Source organism: Gracilinanus agilis, chromosome 1 (assembly GCF_016433145.1).
Source record: "Gracilinanus agilis isolate LMUSP501 chromosome 1, AgileGrace, whole genome shotgun sequence".
Lineage (NCBI taxonomy): Eukaryota > Metazoa > Chordata > Mammalia > Didelphimorphia > Didelphidae > Gracilinanus > Gracilinanus agilis.
In genome coordinates this window covers 8,145,857-8,167,700 of record NC_058130.1, presented here as the reverse complement: position 1 = coordinate 8,167,700, position 21,844 = coordinate 8,145,857, and positions in this window count along the sequence as shown.

Below are 21,844 nucleotides of genomic sequence, written 5' to 3'. Positions count from 1 at the left end.
CAAATTATATTCATTGAGCCTTGTGCTCAATGCTCCTGTGATTGAACCAACCTAAGTTTCTTCCACAACTTAAAAAGGAAACTGAATGTCATTACTCATTTATAAGGAGAGGCAGGGTTTGCAAGATTCAACCCTGAACTCCACAAGGTTATAAAATAAACCTTCCTCAGACTTCAAGGATAGGCATTTTTGGCATAGCCAGGCTTTCCATTAATATAGACTGTAGCTGAAATAGTTTGGTGGGTTTTGTCTAGTTGATGTGACTGAAAGAATTCATCACCTTGTGGATGATCTTCCTGGTGCTCAGCTTCCACGGATATATAGCTGTTCTGGTCCTTGGGTGATAGAAATCAGCCAAGGTTCATTGCAGGCTTCTCCTTAATGTTTCCAACTTGGTAGTACCTGCCATAGCTTGAGTTCCATGGACATAAACTCAGAGAACCTAAAGTCTTATTTCCCATGATGAAGGACTTTTGCAAAATTACAAACAAATGTGATATCACGAGTCTATCGGAAACTCGCAAGCTGATCTATTGGCCAATGTGCATGGCCCACCGCTATTCTTCCCTTGGTCTTCAAAACACATTCCTATGATACTGACATCACGTACTCTAAGAATTGCAAGGGACTTCAGAGACTACCTAGTCCAATCCAGACCTGAACAAGAATCTGCTGTACAGCCTAACTTGTAAGAGGTCATCTAGATTCTATCTGACGATTTTTAGTAACAGTGAATTCTCTGCCCCCTGAATCAGCCCATTTTCTTTGTGGACAGCTTTGATTGTTACAAATCAAACCAAAATATATCTATCTGAAACTTCAAGCCATTGCTTTTAGTTTTGCCTTCTGTAAGCAAACAAGGCAAATTGAATTACTCTTTCAGAGGAAACCTTTCAAATGCTTGAAAATAACTATCCTGTCCCACCTGAATCTTCTTTTCTAAGCCTTAGTTTCTTCAGCTGAACTTCCTATAGCATTAGCTTGAGTTCTTTCACCATCTTCTTGATTGTCCTCCTCTAGACACTATAGAGGTTATTATTATTATTATTATTATTATTATTAGGCATTTATATAGTGCTTTAAGGTTTGCAAAGCTCTTTACAAAACTTGCTTCTCTGACCCTAAGTCTTACCTCTTCCACAACTGAGGCAATGTGGCTTAGTAGAAAGAGTCCTGGAATTAAAGGCAGAGAAGCTAGCTTCAGATATTGGCTTTTCCATTTGCTATATGAATATGGTCAGAAGGAAGCACTTATCAGGCAAGGCAAGTCAAACCACCACCAACACCATTTGGATCACCAACTCCTCTAAGATCCTGATGGAAACAAAGCAGTACCCTGAGCCCTCAAGGGCTTTAGGAATAGTCTTGTTTCTAGCCCAGTGCCTTCAGTCCTCATCCTGGCAAGCAAGTCCTGTAGAGATGTAGCCTAGCAACTACTCCTGTGGTACCAAGGCTACATCTATTGAAGAACCCGGCCCCAGCCCTACAAAAAATAGAAGCTCTTATCACCAAATCCCTTAGCTCTGTCAAATGATTCAACACCAAAAATTCATATGATTTTATCACTAGAAATGATATTAAAGAAGAGGCAAGGCCATTTGCTTTGATGCTGCACCCTCAGAACAATGGGACTTTTTCACTGCAGCTAAAACCTGCCACTTTGTGTTGTCTCCCTCACTGGAATGTGAGCTCCTTGAAAGCAGGAATCATCCTACTTTTCTTTGTATCCCCAAAGCATAAGTGCTTTGCATATAGTAAGCACTTGATACATTATTCATGCACTCATCTATTCATTCATTATTTGGTCTTTGGCACAGGAACAAAGGTGACAACTGTAATGCCAGCTGCTACTGGAAGGAGAGGGAGAGAGGGAGAGAGGGAGAGAGAGAGGGAGAGAGACAGAGAGAGAGATTTTTCTTGCTTTGACAGAGATAATGGAGAACAACTGGCAGTGAAGATCAAGATGCTGTGGTAGAGGACTTTACCCAAAAAACTTTGCTCCAACCTGCCTTGGACATCATTCTCTAAATAGATCTCCTTTCTAAACATCTGTCATCCTCCTGATATATTTATCCCTTCCCCTAGACATAAGGTCTCATGAGAATTGAAGTCCTAGGAGCTTTGATCAGGTCTACATTTGAAGCCCATGGCTTTATTGGAGAATGCAATCTTTTTCTTGCCATTTTCAGAAACTGGGTACAAAATAGGGAAGGTATTTATTTTAATTGATACTGTGAGCCTCCACCCAATATCACCTTTCAGGTTGACTTTTCTGAGCATTGAGATAAAATGTCCACCCCTCAGAGCTGCCCATGTTGGGTATCATTTCCTTGGTTATTGGAGAAATAAGCCATTGTTTGCTCTCTTCATCCATGCTCCAAACTTTGGGGAAGCTTTTCTGTTTTCATTTCTCCCTTGCACAGGAGTTAAAATACAATAACAACACTTCTATTATCTCTCTCATTCTCCCAATGTCTGGGACATTTTTAAGGCCCCTATTATAACTGTACAGGCCTGTAGCAATGACTCCAGGGTTTCTGGGAGAGTGAAACTCAGCCTTCCTTACCTTGACCTTTATTCTATTTCTCATTCTTTATTTTATTTACAGTTACATATACTGACATTTGAACGACTTCACACATGTCAAGAAGAAAAGTCCAGGAGCTTTTGTTTGAAAATTTAGGAGGAGAATGAATATATTATTTGTGTGGGTATACATATATATGTATGTGTTTATGTACATATATACATATGTGTATACACAGATGCACACCTACATATAGATACATGTTTTGTACATTACATGCATAAATCCATTAAATATATTTTCTATACCCTTATATTTATTACATGTGTGCATTTTTGGGTATAGTCAACATAGGAATTTATTTTGTTTTGCTATTCACATATTACAAGGGTTTTGGTTTTCTTTTTTCCCCCTGAGGAGCAGGAGCAATGAGGAGAAAAATAAATGCTTTTCAATTGAAAAAATAAAATGTAATTTAAAGTATTTGAATGGCTGCCTATAAATATGAATACAAACATATCCACAAATATATAAATAGACGTGTAGATATATGTGTGTATGTATTCCCACACCAGTGATTTCATCAGCATAAGAAGCTCTCAGAATTCCCACTTCGAATGTCAGTGAAAGCTTCTCTTCTCTTTTGGTCTTTGATGGTCTCCTGGCCACTTCAGTGAAGTGACTTGCCCAGAGTCATGTAGCCTAAGTATCAAGGCAAGACTTAGACCTGGGTCTGACTGATGTCGGCCGGCTTCCTCTCTGTGCCCCCAACACAATCGTCTTTCAGGCACCCATTTATCCCCAGTGACTCAAGTGCTTTCAAGTCTTTCCTCTCCAGCACAGATTTTCTTTTTCTGCACACAGTGGTCTGAGACAGATGTTCTTTGTGATTTCTCTTCTTCATTGACATTTCAACTTTCTCAGATGCCCTACCGTGGTATTGATATATTTGTGCATGAGTGTGTGTGTTGTTGCTCAAAACTCCCCAAGTCTAATTTCTTCAAAGTCTTCTTGAAAATAAATATTCATGATGTTATTGGGAGGCTTGGGAAAATCTGCAGACTTTTTCACCTCTTTTGTTTGTTTTTAGTTATATTTTCCATTTCTCTCACCAACTTTTCTCACTCACCTGTTTGCATTGAAGTCACCCAATGTGCCGTCCCATCAATAGATATAGACCCCTTCCTGGTAGTCTTTTTGATCACATTCATGGTGACCATGGCCAATTGGCAGGATGATCACATAGCCTACAGTTTGATGTTTCTTATTGCCATTTGGTAACAAGGTAAAAACATTGATTTCAAGTCCATCTTTTTAAGGTCAGTGTTCATTATTCTTTGTAAAAAGAGTTGAAAGGCAGTGGATTCAGTGAACACCAAATAACACCAGAAAAAAAATCAGACTGATTATATTTGAACAGACAGGAAATGACTGGTTACTGATGTGGGAGTCATCTCTGAGTCAGCTGTCTGCAAGCTGAATTGCCACCATGCAGAATCAGCTGTATTGTAAGAGAAAACATCAAAATCAACATCAAATGAGAATAAAGATTAAAAAGAGATTTAGCACACCATTGGGGCCACTCCACCCTGACCTATTTAAACAAATTGTTGACCCAGAAAAGTAGGAAATGGATAAAGAATAGATGTCAACATAAGACTATCACTCTTTTAACAAATGATGTTTAGCTAATGCAAACTAATTACCATTATTAGAAGCAGTATAAGAGAAACAGATATTGAAAATGGATAAGGAGTCAACTTCAAAGCAAGGAGGACCTGTGTTCAATTCAGACTCTGATATATCCTGGCTCTATGCCTTTGGGCAACTCTCCAAGACTGAGTTTCAGAGAAGTACTATCATATGTTGGTAGACAGAAGGCTCCATAACAATGAAACCAAAAGCATGGCTCCCACCCCTGTCCCTCTGAGGACACAAAAACACTTAAGAATCTCCTCATCCAGAAAACAGTTGACGTCCTTGTGAAGTGGACAAATTTGGAAGTTAAGGGAAACACCAGTTTAGAATTTAAACAAATCAATGAGATCTCAGGGAGTAGTATAGAGGATAACTATGAACAAGATCATATAAGTAAGCAGTGAGAAGTAGTAGAGGGAAAAAAACAAATTTAAAGAAAGGTCAACAAGAGATCCTCCCAAGCAAAGTCTAGCTTAAAGCCATAGATCAGGGGTTGGCAACGTATGGCTCTCGAGCCATATCTGGCTCTTTTGAGGGCCAGATATGGCTCTTTCTGCAGGAGCCATAAAGTCCATTTTTTTTCAGGCACTGTTTCAGGCGCCGCACTGTGAGCACTGTAAGGCTCTCACGAAATTACATTTTAAAAATGTGGCATTTATGGCTCTCACAGCCAAAAAGGTTGCCGACCCCTGCCATAGATAGTCTATGAACTTAATCATTACAGGAAGTACCTTCATTGATGAAATTATGGGTCATTGAAATTCTGAGACAAAATATTTATAATAATAATTGGTGGCTATTTATGCAAGCACAGAGAACTTGGGGCTTGTTCTATGATTCTAGACCATGCCTGTGGAGTCCTTTGCACTAGATTTTTCAGGAAATACAAACTGGAGAAATTCAGAATGTCAATATTTGTTGTTTTTTTTTTGTTGTTATTTTAAATTTTATTTTTTAGATACATTTTTTCCATGGTTCCATGATTCATATTCTTACTCTCCCCCATAGCTCCCCTCCCCCATAACTGACACACATTTCCACTGGTTTCTTCGTGTGTCATCAGAATGTCAATATTAAAATGATACCAGCACTAGAAATTCTCATTCTTTTTCTGTCAGCTAATATCAAGTACCTGTAATATTGGGTTCATGAAGAACTCTTGGAAGAAATGTTGAGGAAGGAAGAAGAGGAGGAGGAGGAGGAGGAGAAGGAAGGAAGAAAGAAAGGAAGAAAGGAAGAAAGGAAGAAAGGAAGGAAGGAAGGAAGGAAGGAAGGAAGGAAGGAAGGAAGGAAGGAAGGAAGGAAAGAAGGAAAGTTCCAGCTCACTGAAAGGCCCAAACTACCTCACTGAGGTCCTTTGTCTTCTTGGTGCCCCTGGAAACCCTGTTGCCACTGGCAACATCACTAGTTCTGCTGCCCCATTTTCTTCAGTGATCACTAACATTGTGCCATGGAAAGTTTTCTCCTTGAGACATCAGAGACATGGTGCAGTGGATAGAGTTTTAGACTTGGATTCATGAGGACTTGAGTTCAAACCCTGCCTCAGACACTTAATAACTATGTGACCCTGTACAAGACACTTGCAAAGCACTTTGCAAACTTTGAAAACCCAATTAAAATGCAAGTTGTTATTATTATTATTTCACTCATTTTCTGGATATTATCATATGTTGTTTTATAGAACTATGTTCTCTAAGACAAACTATCCTTTAGGAATATTTTTTTGCATACAACATCTGTCCAACCAAAAGACTGGATTGTCAATAGAGGGAAAGCACTAGCATTAAGGGGGACCAAGAGAAGCTTCTTATTGAAGGTGGGATTTTTGCTGGACTTAAAGGAAACCAGGGAAGCCAGGAGACAAAGATGAGGAGGGAGAGCCTTCCAGGCATGGGAGACAACCACTGAAAATGCCCAGGACCAAGAGATGGAGGGTCTTGTTTGAAGAATATCCAGGAGGTTAGTTTAAGAGGTTATGAAGAAAAGTAACAAAAAACCAATCCCCACCAACCATTTTCATGCCATTGACAAAACGTATTGATAAACCTTGTACACATCAAACTTTTGGCCATACTTTATAAAGCCGTTTAGTCAATCTTCAGGTTCCGTAAATTCAAACTTCCTTTTCTTTGTCTTCATGACCTCCGGATTTTTATTTTGTCAGCAGAGTTCCTATGAATTACATGGACGTTGGAAGTTCTTTAGTAGAATAAGACAGAATTATTCATCATTTACTTTTAATCACTAATCAATTTCTTGATTTTTTTCAATGAATTACTTATCAATCCATAAGCATTTATAAACTGCCTGTTATGCCTCAGCAGTGGGTTCAACATATAAAAGCAAAGTAGCATCTATGCCCAAGGAACTCTTCTAGAAACTTCAAAAGGCCTCTGATTTCATGCTGGTAGATGACTGGTGCAGATGGCAACTCATTGGTCGATACTTTCATACAATGCTATGACCAAAAACTAAATTCAGAATGGTGACCAAGCTGAGCCTCTCTGAACTCGGGTAGGACAGTTTTCTGAGAAGCATAGAACATCCCATAGGCTACTCAAAGCTTCTTTTTTTTTTTAAACCCTCACCTTCCATTTTGGAGTCAATACTGTATATTGGCTCCAAGGCAGAAGAGCGGTAAAGGTAGACAATGGGGGTCAAGTGACTTGCCCAGGGTCACCCAGCTGGGAAGTGTCTGAGGCCAGATTTGAACCCAGGACCTCCCGTCTCTAGACCTGACTCTCAATCCACTGAGCTACCCAGCTGCCCCCTCAAAGCTTCTCAAGCTTAGTAACAATAAACAACTAGCAGCCATTCTAGGTCACCTCCACAGTATGATAAGGCAGTAGCACAGGACGTTCATGGCAGTCCTTAATAGAAATACTACAAAAACCCTCAATAATTCTACAAAGTTATGTAAGTATGAATAACAGCATTCCCTGCCTACTCCTTTTTGCTCTATGCTTGGAAGCAGATCCAGCATTCCAAGGAATGGATACTGGAAACAGAAGAAGGGAAGGAGACAGAGACTCAAAAGAGTTCTTCTACCCAAAAGGCTCTCCCAAAAGAATTCAGGAAGAAGGGAGGAAGATCTTGACATAACTATCAATACGCATAGCAAATCCTTCTTTGTATACTGTTGGTATATGCACGTATTTATTTGCTTTGATGGTACTAATAACAATAATAGCAGCTAGAATTTAAAGAACACTTTAAGGTTTGCCTTTTATCTCATTTTATCCTCAAAACAGATGCCATTGTGATTCACATTTTACAGATGAGGTAACTAAGTTTGACTACTATGTGTTGACGCCAAGGATCCAAGTGAATAGAGGGAAGTTACAGAATTAGAGTTGAGGGAAAGACAATAGGGCGGCCCATTACCAAAGAGGAGTTGATATGACCTGAACTTAGCAACTTAGATGTAAAGCTGGAAAGGACTGCAAACATCACTTTTAGAATTGAAACCACTAAGGTCCAAGAAAGTTAAATGAATTAATTATGCAATGTCACAAAGAAAGTAGACCTTTTTTTTAGTTTTTATTTTTTTGTTATTGTTTGTTTTAGAGGTAGTGGGATCTGAATCCAGATCCTTGGACTCTAGAGCCACTAAGTACTTATATCCATCAAATCTAGTTCCATTGTACCAGAAGACTAAGCCAGATTGAAATAATAATAATAATATTTTAAAATATTTTTTTTAAAATAATGTTTTAAGGGGCAACTGGGTATCTCAGTGGATTGAGAGTCAGGCCTAGAGACTGGAGGTCCTAGGTTCAAATCTGACCTCAGACACTTCTCACCTGGGTGACCCTGGGCAAGTCACTTGACCCCCATTGCCTACCCTTACCATTCTTCTGCCTTGGAGCCAATACCCAGTACTGACTCCAAGATAGAAGGTGAGGGTTTAAATAAAATAAAAATAAAAATAATGTTTTAAAATGCATGAACTTGCACCACCATCATAGTGAAGCAAGCGGGCATAGCCAGAATGGGCGGGCACCAATGTGAATTGTTGATCAGTATGGTTGGACAATGTGTGCGCCCTTTGTACCAGCCCTGCCCACCGAAGACCAGAGAACCACCACTCTAGGGGCTTGACGCCTGATACTGAGCCTACGGCACAGAGCCGCTGGGATTCCAGCCTTTGTTTGTCCTACTCCATTACTATCTCCCTCTTTCGCCTTCATTTCAGGCCTGTCTTTGTTTCCAAGGTATTTTTGTTCTATTGACAAATGACAGAATGGTACAATCCAGCCCTCCTGGAAACCACATATTCGGCCGCGTGTTTATTTGGAGACTTCCAAACAGACGGGAGGGTTGGAGCCATGGCAGTGTTGGGGAACGACGACCCCCCACCCTCAGATGTGATGCAAGCTGGTAGTTTTAAAGCTGAAATTAGATTCTCTGCTTTGATTATTCTGTTGTGGGCCTCCAGTTGTATTTGAGTGTCCTTCACTCCTTCCTCCTTTATTATTTATAGCCCCGCACTCTTTGAGCAGTGACCAGTACTAATCTGTAACCTTCTGTCCTTCTGCCTGATTCGACAGCTTTTGAAACTCCAAGATTGAGGCATCTATTTGGTGACTCTCAGTACAAATATCTATATTGCTTTTCTCCCCATTTCTGAGCCCAGAGTCGGAGTCAGCAGAGGGTTTGCTCTGCTCATTCATTTTGAGCAGACTGCCTTCAAAGGAAAATATGCAGACTTGAGGAGGGAAAAATTTGATATTCATTGTATTAGAAGGTCTCTCTCCCACACCCCGCCCCCCACGCACATCCATACAGCTCTAGGTTCCGTGGCTACACAAACACATGCTTTAGCTTTACGCTTTCCCCATCAATACATACACAAATATTCGCTGGTTATGGAGTTTGTTTTCCCATGTTAAGGGGAGGTTCAGAGGAGATAATGCATGGAAGCGGCTTTGCACATTTTAAATACCACCCACAGCAATGATCATTTAATGCATTTAGCGATGGAGTATTTCCCTCCTCGGTATATACATGCGAGATGGACCTAAAAGTGCCTATTGGGCACTAAAAGAAATGGAACAAAAGCAGCTTCGGAGGCTGAGCCCCTGAGCACCGAGTATCTTCCCAGGCTCTGGGGTCTCAGTGGGCTCCATCACTCCCAAGCACTAGTGACTAAAGGCAGGTCCGGGACCTCCCCGAGCTTGGGATTTCCTTCGACTGGACTGAGGAGGGCCACATGGCAGCTACTATGTCAGGCCAGCTCATTCCTAAAAGTAAAGGAGATTCAGGGTCTGCGTCTCCCTTTGGGGGGCTGGCTCAACATTTATGTTCCTGCACCTGGAATTCCACCCTTAGATAAGTGAGGAAATGCTTCAGTCTCAGGCATGATGAATGTCGTAGCAGAAAACATCAAGAGAAAAGGAAGCAGGACATTGTGGACCAGCTTTTTGGACTCTTCTTGAGAAACATACTTCCTAGGAAACGCATTAGAGAGAACTTGAGTCTGATTAAAATCCAGAAACATCTGTCAGGGAAATGACAGCTCTAACTCTCTCACTGTCTCTGTCTGTCTGTCTCTCTTTCTGGCTCTGTCTCTGTCTCTCTCTATCTTTCTATCTGTCACTGTTTCTCTGTCTCTCTCTCTGTCTCTGTCTTTCTATCTGTCGCTATCTCTCTGTCTCTGTCTCTCTTTCTGTCTCTGTCTCTTTCTGACTGTCACTATCTCTCTGTCTCTGTCTCTCTGTCTCTGTTTTTATCTCTGTCTTTCTATCTGTCACTATCTCTCTGTCTCTGTTTTTGTCTCTGTCTCTCTGACTCTCTATCTTTGACTCTGTCTTTCTATCTGTCACTATCTCTCTGTCTCTGTCTCTCTGTCTTTCTCTGTCTCTGTCTGTCTCTGTCTCTCTCTCTCTCTCTCTCTCTCTCTCTCTCTCTCTCCAGAAAAGCCTGTAAACTCCTTTAACTTTCCATCATATCTAAGACCTGTAGTTTCTCCATTTGGGCTTCCTCCAGAAACAGTCTCATACTACATAACACTCCCTGTTTCTAGGGAGGCTCAGTTTCCCTAGACCCAAAGCAGAGGTTTCCTGCAGACCAGCTTCCTAGCCAGGTCTCAGGGGTGGGGTTGGGGGGGGCGGAGAATGCTGGTGAAGATCCCCTTCCTCTTCCTGAGGAAGCCGACTCGTTATGTCTGAATTTGTCTGCACGCACTCTAAAGCCAGTTATAGGTTTAGATGGCATTGAAATACTCTCTGTTAAGTCCTTTCCAGGCAGGGACTCCGTCTTACTCAGCTTTGTTTTCTTAGCGTTTGGCACAATGATTTGCATATAAAAGGTTCTTGGCAAATATTTGTGGAGTGAGTGAATGAGTGAATGAATATTGTATACAAAGACATCATTATCTAAATGGAATATGATTGTCTAAGTCAGAAATAGGGCCAATGCTGAAGATAATCAGCACTAAAATAGAGGGATGACAGAAGACAAGAATTGATTAAGCACCTACTATGTGTCAAGGCACTGTGCTAAGCACTTGGCACATATTACTTCACTTGATCCTCATAACAACCTTGCCAGTGAGGTGCTGTTATTATCCCCATTTTACAGCTAAGGACACTGAGGCAAACAGAGATTAAGTGACTTACTCAGGGTCACATAGAGCTGGCAAGTGTCTGAGGAAGAATTTGAACTCAGGTCTTCCTGACTAGGTCCAGCTCTTAATCCATTGTGCCACCTAACTGGAGACAGTAGAGGAGAAAATGCATCCTCTAAACATGGACAAAGACTCCTGAGAATACTTGAATATTCCTTCAGAATGGATAGCAGAATTCAGGTGAAAAAATCAGGAGGCTTTTGGTAGGACCTGCCTTGGCCGTGTGGACGTTTCATTTGTATCATCTATGCATGAATGTCTCTTTGCTTGCTTATATGTTATCATACACACAGAGAACAATGGTGGAGAAAGGACTTGGCCAGGAATTTAGGAATATTGGGGTTCAAATACTATCTATGCCAACTGCCTACCCCTGGGCAAGTCAGTGCCTTTGAGTACCATCAGGCAACTTTCCAGGACTCCGAGGTACCAAGGAGCTATGGAATTGAATGAATAAAGGGCATTTCCACCCTGGAAATCCACAGGACTGGACTCGTTATAATGACAATGGTGACAACCATCTACAGAGTCTTATCTTTTCCCTATACTTTTTACTAGATGGCTCCTCGTAAATGAACACCTTTGAGTCTAGTCATGTCTGCATGAGATCTGGTCATGACCCTGACAGATCTATATTTTGCAGATGGGGAAACTGAGGTTAAGAGCAATTGTGTGACTTACCCAAGGACACAGAGCCCCTGAGGGGATGGATCTGGGACTTGGCCCTTGACCTTTTTGATTCCTTGTCTGTTGCTCACCATATTAAGGTTTGATGGTAGATCTAGTGTGTGCAAGTGCTCAGTACGTGCTCATTGATTGATAAACTGAGAGACTGGTTGATTAATAGTGCCCAAAACGCCACCCAAGGTGACATATAGGGGAGATTTATATAACATTTTAAGGTGTCAAAAATACTACTTTGTGAAATAGATATTATTATTATTATTAGCTCCATTTTAAAGATGAAGAAACTGAGGCTTGAAAAAGTTAAAGTACCCACCCCACCTTGGAACTTTTGTGTGTTTAAAATGAGATTCCAACCAGGTTCTCTCTGGCCTACAAGTTCAGAGTGATTTTTTTTTTAAACCCTTACCTTCCATCTTGGAATCAATACTGTGTATTCGCTCCAAGAAGAAGAAGGGTGGGCAATGGGGGCCAAGTGACTAGCCCAGGGTCACACAGCTGGGAAGTGTCTGAGGCCAGATTTGAACCCAGGACCTCCTGTCTCTAGGCCTGGCTCTCAATCCACTGAGCTACCCAACTGCCCCCAAGTTCAGAGTTTTGTATGCCCTACGGAAGCGAGTTCATCGAGGACAACATCATTGGGAAGTTGACTCGTGTCGTGTTTGCCCAATAAAAGTCTTAACTTGGTGGCTGGTTATGAAAATGTCAACAGATGACTCCTGGGAAAAGCTGTGAAGGTTGGCTCCCATCTAGACCCATCTTGCCAATAAACAGTAGGTGCTCGATAAATGCTCATTGAGTGACTGATCAAATGATGACTCGTGGATTTTTCTCCCACCAAGCTGAAGAGGAAATCCAGTGCTCTCCTTTTACTGGGTCTTTCTCTAGGATTGACTTAGAAACAAACAAACCAAAAGGGCTGGATGACATCATCCCTTTGTAAAGGGCCCTCTTTGTTGCCAGGAGCCAAGGCAACATTCAGAATCAATAAATCAGCGATTCCACAATCTGTGGATTCCACTGTCTATGTGCCAGGCCCTGCGTTAAGGGCTGGAGAATTTGAAGAGAAGTGAACACAGTCCCTGATATGGAGGAGCTTCTAAACAGGGGAGGACCCAAGGGAAACCGCCTCATGTCATCAGCAGTGACTGGAGGGAAAGGAAGGGCTGGGAATCATGGGCCAGGCCATGTCTATGCCAGGCAGGAGACTCATTGTATTCCTGTCAAATCAGAAAGGGATGCGAGGGTGCAAAGGGGCCAGACCAGTATTAGGAGGAAGGGCCAGAACCTCCCATGCCCACTCTTCAGAGGATCCTCACCCTCGACTGCCCATCTTGCTTCCCCATAAATCCATCATGGGGGTCCCCTCCAGTATGCTAGTATAATTAAGGTTTTGCAGCTAACAGAGTGGAGAACTGTTTGTCTTTGTGCTCTTACAGAGCCACCTCATTCGGTCCTCACGATGACCCGGTTGTTGCCTGCATATCAGCGATGGGGAAACTGAGTTTCAGAACGTTGGGATTTGCCCAAAGAGTTCATGTTAAAGGGAGGATTCAAACTCCTAGCTTGGGTAGCAGCATGATTTAGTAGAGGAAGAACTAGATTTGAAGTCAGAGGACCTGAGTTCAAATCTGACCTCTGCTACTTACTCTATGTGTGACCCTGGGCAAGTCAGTGGGCCTCAGTGACTCATTTACAAAATGAGAGGCTTGAGCCAGATGACCTCTGTGGTCCCCTCCAGTGTTCAATCTGGGAGATGGGGAGAAGGAGGGGTCAGCAGCAATGGCAGGAAGAGAGACAAGCTATTGTTCTCACCCTGCACCAGTAGAATCTGGAGGTGGGGTGGCCTAGTGAATAGAGCGGTACATTTTGAGTCAGGAAGATCTCAAATCCCATCCTCCCTTAGACAACACTAGCTGTGTCACCCTGGGCAAGTGTCTTGACATCTTTCAGTCCCCTGTCGGTAAAATGAGCATGGTAAGAGCACCTGTGTCACCTGGGCCTTTTGGATCTAATGAGGTAACACAGAGAGTGCTTTGCGAACCTTTTTCTTGTCGGTGATGAGTTCCTTTTCAGTCAGGGCTGACTCTGTGACCCCATTTGTGGTTTTCTTGGCAGTGATACCGGATTTCCTTCTTCGGCTCATTTTACAAAGGAGGAAACTGAGGCAAACAGGGTTAGGTGACTTGTCCAGGGTCACACGGCTAGTAAGCATCTGAGGCTCGATTTGCTGTTATCACCTTTACCTTTCCCCCCTCAGACGTTCGGGAGAGCCCCTGGACGCAACGTTCGTTCTCTGAGTGCGGGGGTGCCCGGGCGCGCTAAGTAGGGTCGAGGTAAGCCTGTCAGCGGCACGTAAAGCCAAGGCGGCCCGGGCTCCAGACTGCCCCCTCCGCGCCCCGCCCAGACAGCGGCCTGTCGTTAAATGCTCCTGCTGGGGGCCTCGCCCCGGCCGCGTTTCAAAAGGCCTTTTGCCTCGGCTGCTCCCACCTGCTGCCAGGCGGAGGCCGGGCCCGAGTGCCGCCGCCGGGCTCTCTCCAGATGCAGGTGAGCCCGGAGCCCAACCACTTTCACAGTCCAGAAAGCATGACATTCCTCGTTACCAGGGGAGGAGAGGCTAATTGAGAAGTGTGTAGAGGGGCTGTAATGAGGCCCATTTACATGTATTGATTAGAAGCCGGGCCACCGTTTCTCATTTATCACCAGCAGCAGCTGTGAAATTCCCCCCTCGCGCCCGGCGCCGCTCGGGCTCCCGGCCGGCTCTTTATTGCTTTTCTGCCTCCTCCTCCTCCTGTTCCAGAGCGCTGAGCCACCAGCTGCAAAGGGCCCGTAATTGCTGCCGCCCCGCCGCCAGCTGCCACAATCGCCGAGCCGCTCGAGTGAAAAATTCCATCCGGCATTTCCGATTTTTCACATTACCGCCGCATAATCACAGCGGACGAATAATTAACCCGGCCCATACTCGGGAGCCATTTGCAAGTAAATTGATAAGCCGAGGGCTGGAACGGAGCGCGCGGCGGAGGGGGCGGCCCTGGCACGGGAGGCCGCCCGGGAGCCCAGAGGGACTGGCCGGCGAGGCTGCCGCCTCCCTTCTCTGGAAAGGCCGTCTCCGGCCGAGGCCCCGGAACGCGGCCCTTCCAGCCGGACTGAGAAGACCCCGTCCGAGTCAGTGGCTCAGCCGCTCGGAGCCGGGAAACTAGCGGCTCAGGCTCTGGCTCTCATCCTCAGACCTTTTCTGGCTTGTGACCTGAAGTCCTTCCCGCTCCCGCCTGGGAATGGGAGGCCCGGCCTTCCGCCTGCGTTCCCGCGGGGGGACGGGAAGGGAAGGGAAATAGACGGACGTGGGCAGCTGGGGAATGTCTCTGTGCTTGCGTCTATGTAAATGCAGGTGCGCATGTACGTTGACATGTGTGTAGACATATGTGCACACGTAGATCGGAGAACAAGTAATGCTCATCATCTGAAGGCTGCCAATTTTTAAATGAGCCTAAGCATGTTCCCTCCCTTCCTTCCTCTCTCCCTCCTTTTCCTACTTCCTTCCTTCTCTTCCTTCCTCCTTTCTTCCCTCCCTCCCTCCCTCTCTTCCTCTCTCCCTCCTTTCCTTACTTTCTTCCTTCCTCCCTTCCTCCCTTCCTCTCTTCCTCCTTCTATCCCTTCCTCCTTCCCTTCCTTTCTCTCTCCCTCCTTTCCCTACTTCTTTCCCTTCCTTCCTTCCTTCTTTTCTTCCCTTCTCTCTCCCTCCTTTTCCTACTTCCTTCCTTCTTCCCTTCCTTCCTCCCTTCCTCCTTCCCTCACTTCCTTCCTCTCTTCCTCCCTCTGTCCCTCCCTCCCTTCTTTCCTCCCTTCCTTCCTTCCTTCCTCCCTTTCTCACTCCCTTCTTCCCTCCCTCCCTTCCTTCCTCCCTTCCTCCTTCCCTTCCTTTCTCTCTCCCTCCTTTCCCTACTTCCTTCCCTTCCTTCCTCCTTTCCTTCCTTCTTCCCTTCTTCCCTCCCTTTCTTTCTTCCTCCCTCTGTCCCTTTTTTTCTCCCTCCTTTCTTCTCTCCCTCCCTCCTTCCTTCCTCCCTCCCTCCATCCCTTCCTACCTTCATTCCTTCCTTTACATTCTCATTTGGGGTCCTTGTACTCTCCCATCCCTAATCACAATGACTCACGATTTCAGAGATTCTCCTGATCTCCTGCTACCTGACATCCCCCGATAGGTGAGCTAACTGTTCGAGGACTCTATGGCCAGAGCTGCCACTGTCCAAACTTGGCATTTGTCACCACATGAGGTAACACCAGCCAAAGCAGTTCCTTTCGGAGCCACTGTAGCACTAAGTGAAATCAATGGCCAAACGATCTAACACAATTGGTCACATATTGATAGAATTAAACACGGCTGCTAACGTGACTTGTCATTGATCTGACAAAAGCAGACCCCAGGCTCAGAGTGGCCGGGCGCCATTGGCTCTGTGTTTATGGAGTCAGGGTTGGAGGGAGATTATATGCTCCATTGGCTTCAAACGCCATCTTTTTTTTTATTCTCACCCACCATGTCCTGTCCCACTCTGGAAAGTACTTGCAGAACTTTAGTCGTTTGGCCGTGGGGAACCTGAGAAAAGCAAGTGGGTGGCGTAATTGGAGTTGAGACGATTTGGGACTGGACTGTGCAAACTAGCCCTGTGAATGTATTCCAGGGGCCTTTGACATGGGGAATCCTGTAGAGTGCCATCCTCAAGACCAAGCCAACGCAGAAGAGGCATTCCTACTCTCTCTAAGAGTTTGGCCCATCCGAAGGGCAGAGATCCCCTCAGACCACAATGGCCCTTGTCTAGTCGTTGCTAAGTGATACAGTGAGCTTGAAGGATCAAGGGAGCCTGGTACCTCCTTCCGGCTCAGATCTTCTTCATTGCTGCCCACGATCCTTTCTTCCCGTTGGTACTCCTTTTGTTCTAGGGAAGCATGGAGCTACTAGGAATAGAAAAGGGACCCTATCAAATTAATTAATTAATTAATTGATTGATTGATTGATGGCTAGCATTTATAGACTGTCTACTACTATGAGAATCATTGGTATGGGCTGGTACCAGTCCAATGGGCAAGAGAAAATCAGACGTATGGACTTCTGAATGATTTGTTATCTGAGGAAGGAGATCAAAGGAAGGAGTTCAAATTCCTGAAGGTGATATTGGGTGAAATACCTTCACCAGGTAATGGACAGACCTTTGTTAAGCACCTGGTACTGTACTCCAGAAAAGAGTGCCCTGCCCAGCCCTCAAGGAGTTTACCTTTCCTCAGGGGAGAAAGCTGGCCACCTCTGAGTACTTAGTAGAGACAAAGTCAAAATGAGCTAATGTGGTAGGGAGTTAACCTAAGAAGGAATCAAGAAAGGGAAATGTTTAGCCACTGTAGAAAGCCAGTGCCCTTAAGCAAGATGCTGGAGGAACCAGATCCTTGAATCCTAGAGGTATTAGGACCCATCGCAATTTCCTGATGGCCCCAAGGGCCTATTTAAATACTGACTCTCAAGCTGAAGTGAAGGGATCTCCAGGGAGTCTAAGTCAGAATCTGATTTTTTTCTGAGAGACTGACGGAAATGCGAGGGGAAGGGACAGCCTGCACTAGGTGACAAGACCCCAGGGTGGCAGCTGGAGGACCAGTAGGCAGGGAGGAATCAATCACTCAAGAACCGATTAAAGAGCAAAGAGCTGAGCACACTGGGAATGCAGAGAAAGTCCTTTCCCTTAAGGAGCTTATATTCTTTTTTTTTTTTTAAACCCTTGTGCTTCGGTGTATTGTCTCATAGGTGGAAGATTGGTAAGGGTGGGCAATGGGGGTCAAGTGACTTGCCCAGGGTCACACAGCTGGGAAGTGGCTGAGGCCGGGTTTGAACCCAGGACCTCCTGTCTCTAGGCCTGACTCTCACTCCACTGTGCTACCCAGCTGCCCCCAAGGAGCTTATATTCTAATGGAGAAGATGCATATAGGAAAAGTTCTCCCCAGAATACTGACAGAAGTGATGGAAACTAGCTTTGCTAACTACAGCAGTGCAGAATCTGGAAAGGCTTCCTCTGGAAGGTAGCTTTGAAGCTGAGTTGTAAAGAGAGTCAAGGATCCAAATAGACAGGGGCAGGGCGGGAGGGAGACATTCCAGGCAGGTCTTCGAAGGGAGGAAGCTGTACCTTTCTACCTAAGGATGGAGACTCCCCCACCCCCTTCTATATTGGAATCCTAGGACAAGTCTCCATTTGCCCTGGGTCTATGTAAGCTTTCTACTATTACAATAACTACCTAAATTAATATTTACTTTCCTTTATTGCATAGAGGCAGATTAGAAGCAGGATTCTGAGGATTCTTACTTTGGCCACTTACTAGCTGTGTGACTCTGAGCAAGCAAATCAAGTGACTGCTGCCTGCCTCAGTTTCACCTCTCAAGGTTTTTAAAACGATCAGATGAGATGACATTTGTAAGGTCTTATAAATATTCATGATTATATTATTGTAAAAGAAAATGAATGAACGGAGCTTTTAATCTAAGCAACAGCAAGAGGGTTATGACCCAATCAATTGGGTTCATACACACCCATGTCTCTGAAACTGCTGGGGATAATCTGGGAATTTGGACTTTGCTGCTTGCTTTCATAACATGAAAAGGGAGATCAGGCTTTGTTTTGCTCATGAGCCTAGCTGGGATGTTTTTTGGATGAGTGCTTTAGTGTGCAAACAGAAGGGGATTTCTCTGGATCAGGGGTACACTGCTGTAGTGATCTTGCCCAGCGTCTGATGTATGTGCCTCAGGTGGAAAGGGACTATATTCACCATGCTGGCTGGGTTATCTCACTTGTGAGGGAGCAGCTTCAAACCAACTGGTCCCACAGATGTTCAGGAATATACCTGGCACATCCAGGTGCTTCATTGAGAGAAGGCTTGGTCCCATGCGATAGCTGGAGTAATGGAATGAAAGCAGATAATGGCAGATAGAAAGCCAGGCACTTTCATCTGTATTTTATACAAAAGGAAGCAGCAGGGTGGTCCAGGACAAAGAGAACTGAACTAGAAGTTCAGTGATTGGTCCTGAGTCCTGGCTAACCTGTTTGACCTTAGCTAAGACCTGACCTGTCTCAGCCTCAGTGCTTTCCAAAGACCCAAACAGGAGTCTGGGATCTCATCAGTGAGGATGTCTCTTCCATAGGGGTCGAATCACAGAAAATAGAATATTGCAGAGCATTTAGTGGAGAAGACGTTTTGGACAGGGGCAGTCTGAAGGTTAGCTCAGAAGCCTTGGTGATCAAATGATGCACTACAGCAGGAGATCTTGAGAGGTGCTGGTTCATTGAAGAACAGGTCCAATTTCCTGATGGTAGAAGTGACACAAGATCTCATTGGTTCTACCTGGAGGAAATCAGGGAAGTTGTGATCTAAGTGAGCTTCTTGGGAGTAGGAATTTTTTCCTCTATTGTCTTTACATCCCGAGGGCCTAGGAGAATACTTGGCACCTAAGACAATGTTGATTAAATTATTGATTAATTGACTTAAGAATGTGACCTGGGAATAAATCACGATGGAGACCCTTTCCTTAGATATAAAACTCATAAATCAAATCCTTCCTAGATTAAAGGACAATGGTTAGTTTGAAGAGTCTCCCCTTAAGTAGGAAATGTTCAGAAAATATGTCCCGGTGAAGATGGGACCAATAGAAACCTGGATTGTTGAGAGCCTGGACAAGTCTAAGGCTTGGTTAAAGCTGGCAGGCAATAAGGCAATAAGTATTTTTTAAGTACTTACTGTGTGCTAAGTGTTGAGGATGCACACACAAGCCAAGGGAAACATAGTCACTGCCCTCATTTGAATGAGAAAGACATTACAGAAACAGGAGCTGAAGAGGTCAGTATAATGGACAGTCTGGTCCCCTCTCCAAAATGGACGCCCTGAGAGGAACTCACCATTGTGAAAAGAGGGCAGCATTGCAGAGGCATATTCCAGAGGGAGAAGGCAGCTGAGGCATGGAGTTAAAGTCCAAAAAATAAGAAACTGAACCAGAAGGAGAATGGCAGAAGTTGATTAGAGCCCCAACTACAGTATCTAGGGGCAAAACTACCCCCTTGTTAGAGATGAAGGTAGATTAGGATGTCAAGGACACTCTTAGGTCCATTTTTGCATCCCATGTGACACCTTGCACATAGTAGGTATGGGATAGTTTTATCTCCTCCTTGCTTATGTTTAGCCTCAAATTTCATTTTTGTGCCTATTTGCTATTGCTAATATTTCTAGGGCAAAGTCAGAGGGCACTGGGAACAGAGGGACCAAATTTGCTTTATTCCATGATTTATTGGGAAAGATCCTGGTGCTTCCCCATTTCCTATAGCTTTTGATATCTATATGGCATACATATTTTGGCTCAGACATAAGTAAATTCTCTTTTAAAATATATTTCTATGGCTTTGCTTTCTAGGTTTATTTTAAGCAAAAATGAGTGTTATACTTTGCCAAAAACTTTTTCTGCATCTATTGCTGTAATGTTCTATTTTGGGATGTTTTTGCTTTTCACAAGATTAATTATGTTAATTGTTTTCCTAATGTTGCACCATCTCTGGTATAACTCCAACTTGATCATAGTGAATGTTTTTTAATATATTGCTATAGTCTCTTTGCCAGGATTTTATTTAAACTTTTTGAATACATATGCATTTATGTCATTGTTTCCTGAGCTGTGCATAGCTCTTGCTGTGATCCTGGAATCAGTCAACAAGCATTTATTACAGACTGCCTTCGTTCCAGGTCTGTAAAGACAAAAGTGAACCTCTCCTGCCCTCAAGGAGCTTATATTCTATCAAGTTAAAGGACACGTGCTCATATTAGGAAATACGAAACAGATGCAGGATAAATTCAAAAAAGTATTGGGATGTGGAATATACCAGCAGCTAGGGAGGATCTGGGCAGGTTTTGCATTAGCCATAAGCCAGCCATTTAGGAATGGTTTGTCATCCACTGAAGACTTGTGGTCTTTAAGTGGAGATGGGATGGCCATTTAGTGAGTATATTATACAGTAGGGCTTCTTCCCACTTTTGTGTTCTATAACCTCCCTCCCTCATTTGGTAGGCACGCTGATGAATCATGTTTAAATGGATACAGTGAAATAGAAGGGATTACAAAGGAAACCAACTATGTTGAAATCAAGAAATCAAGGTCATGGACTCCCTCGTGGGTACATGTGGACCCCAGGTTAAGAATTTCTGTTACAGAGGGCCTTCTGCCAACATAAGCATGGAACTAGATGGCCTCTGCAACCTTGAAAGCCAGAGATGCTTGGGTTCTCCTGGATTCTTACTGATTCCGGGGTCTTTTAGACTACCCTAGATCAGAACAAAGGACAGAACAAAGGATCATGGGGATGTTCCATAATCCATTGGTCTTGAAGTCAGGAGGCTATTTGGGAGATCAAATCAGCCCATCTCTCATCTCTCCAGTATTCCGAGGCACCTGGCAGTGGGAAACGGAATATACTAGGATGTTCAGTCAAAATAAGGTCAGCTTAGGATAGTCTTGAATGCCAATGCATGACTTGGCCCTCTCCAAAGTAGCTCCCAAGAAACACCTAAAAATACTGTGGAATCAGAAAAGTTTGTCTTTTTTTTTAAATATAATTCCCATCTGCCTTGCCAGTTCACTGAAGGATCATGGAACCTTTTTCTCTGACTTGCAGCTAAACCCCTCTACATGTATTGTTTCCTCCATCTGAGAGCTCCTCAATAGTAGGGACTGTCTCATTCTTCTATTTGCCTCCCAAATACTTAGCAGAGTGCTTTGCAAATAAATACATTTTCATTCATTCATTGCCTAGAATATTCTAGAGGGTATGGGGAGAGGGGGCAGAGGATGGAGTAGATGGCCTCTGAGTTCCCTTCCATCTCTAAAAGTCTGTGAAAAAATGCCCTAATGGCAAATAAAAGCATTCTCTCTGTGCAGTACACCCAAGTGTCTCCTAATCCATCAAGCCAGAAGAGATTGTTGACATTTCATCTTTTGTGGCAAATGGACGATGATTACTAAATGGTTTGCCAGTTGCACTATTTGTCATGAACTTATAACAGCCTTGCAGATAGCTGGGGGCCTGCATGGGATCTTCAGTCACCTTTTGTACTGAACCAATAGGAAAGATTGTTTCTGCCCTTTGTTTTATTACCTCCCTATAACACCCTCTGCAGCGCTGTGGGGTGGAAGACCACTCAAGACTTTGTATGCATGCCTAAATTCAGCTATTCATTTATCTGAAAGCCCATTTCAAAAGAAGTGAAAAAAAATTAAGGCTAAAGTAAAGAAAGGGTTG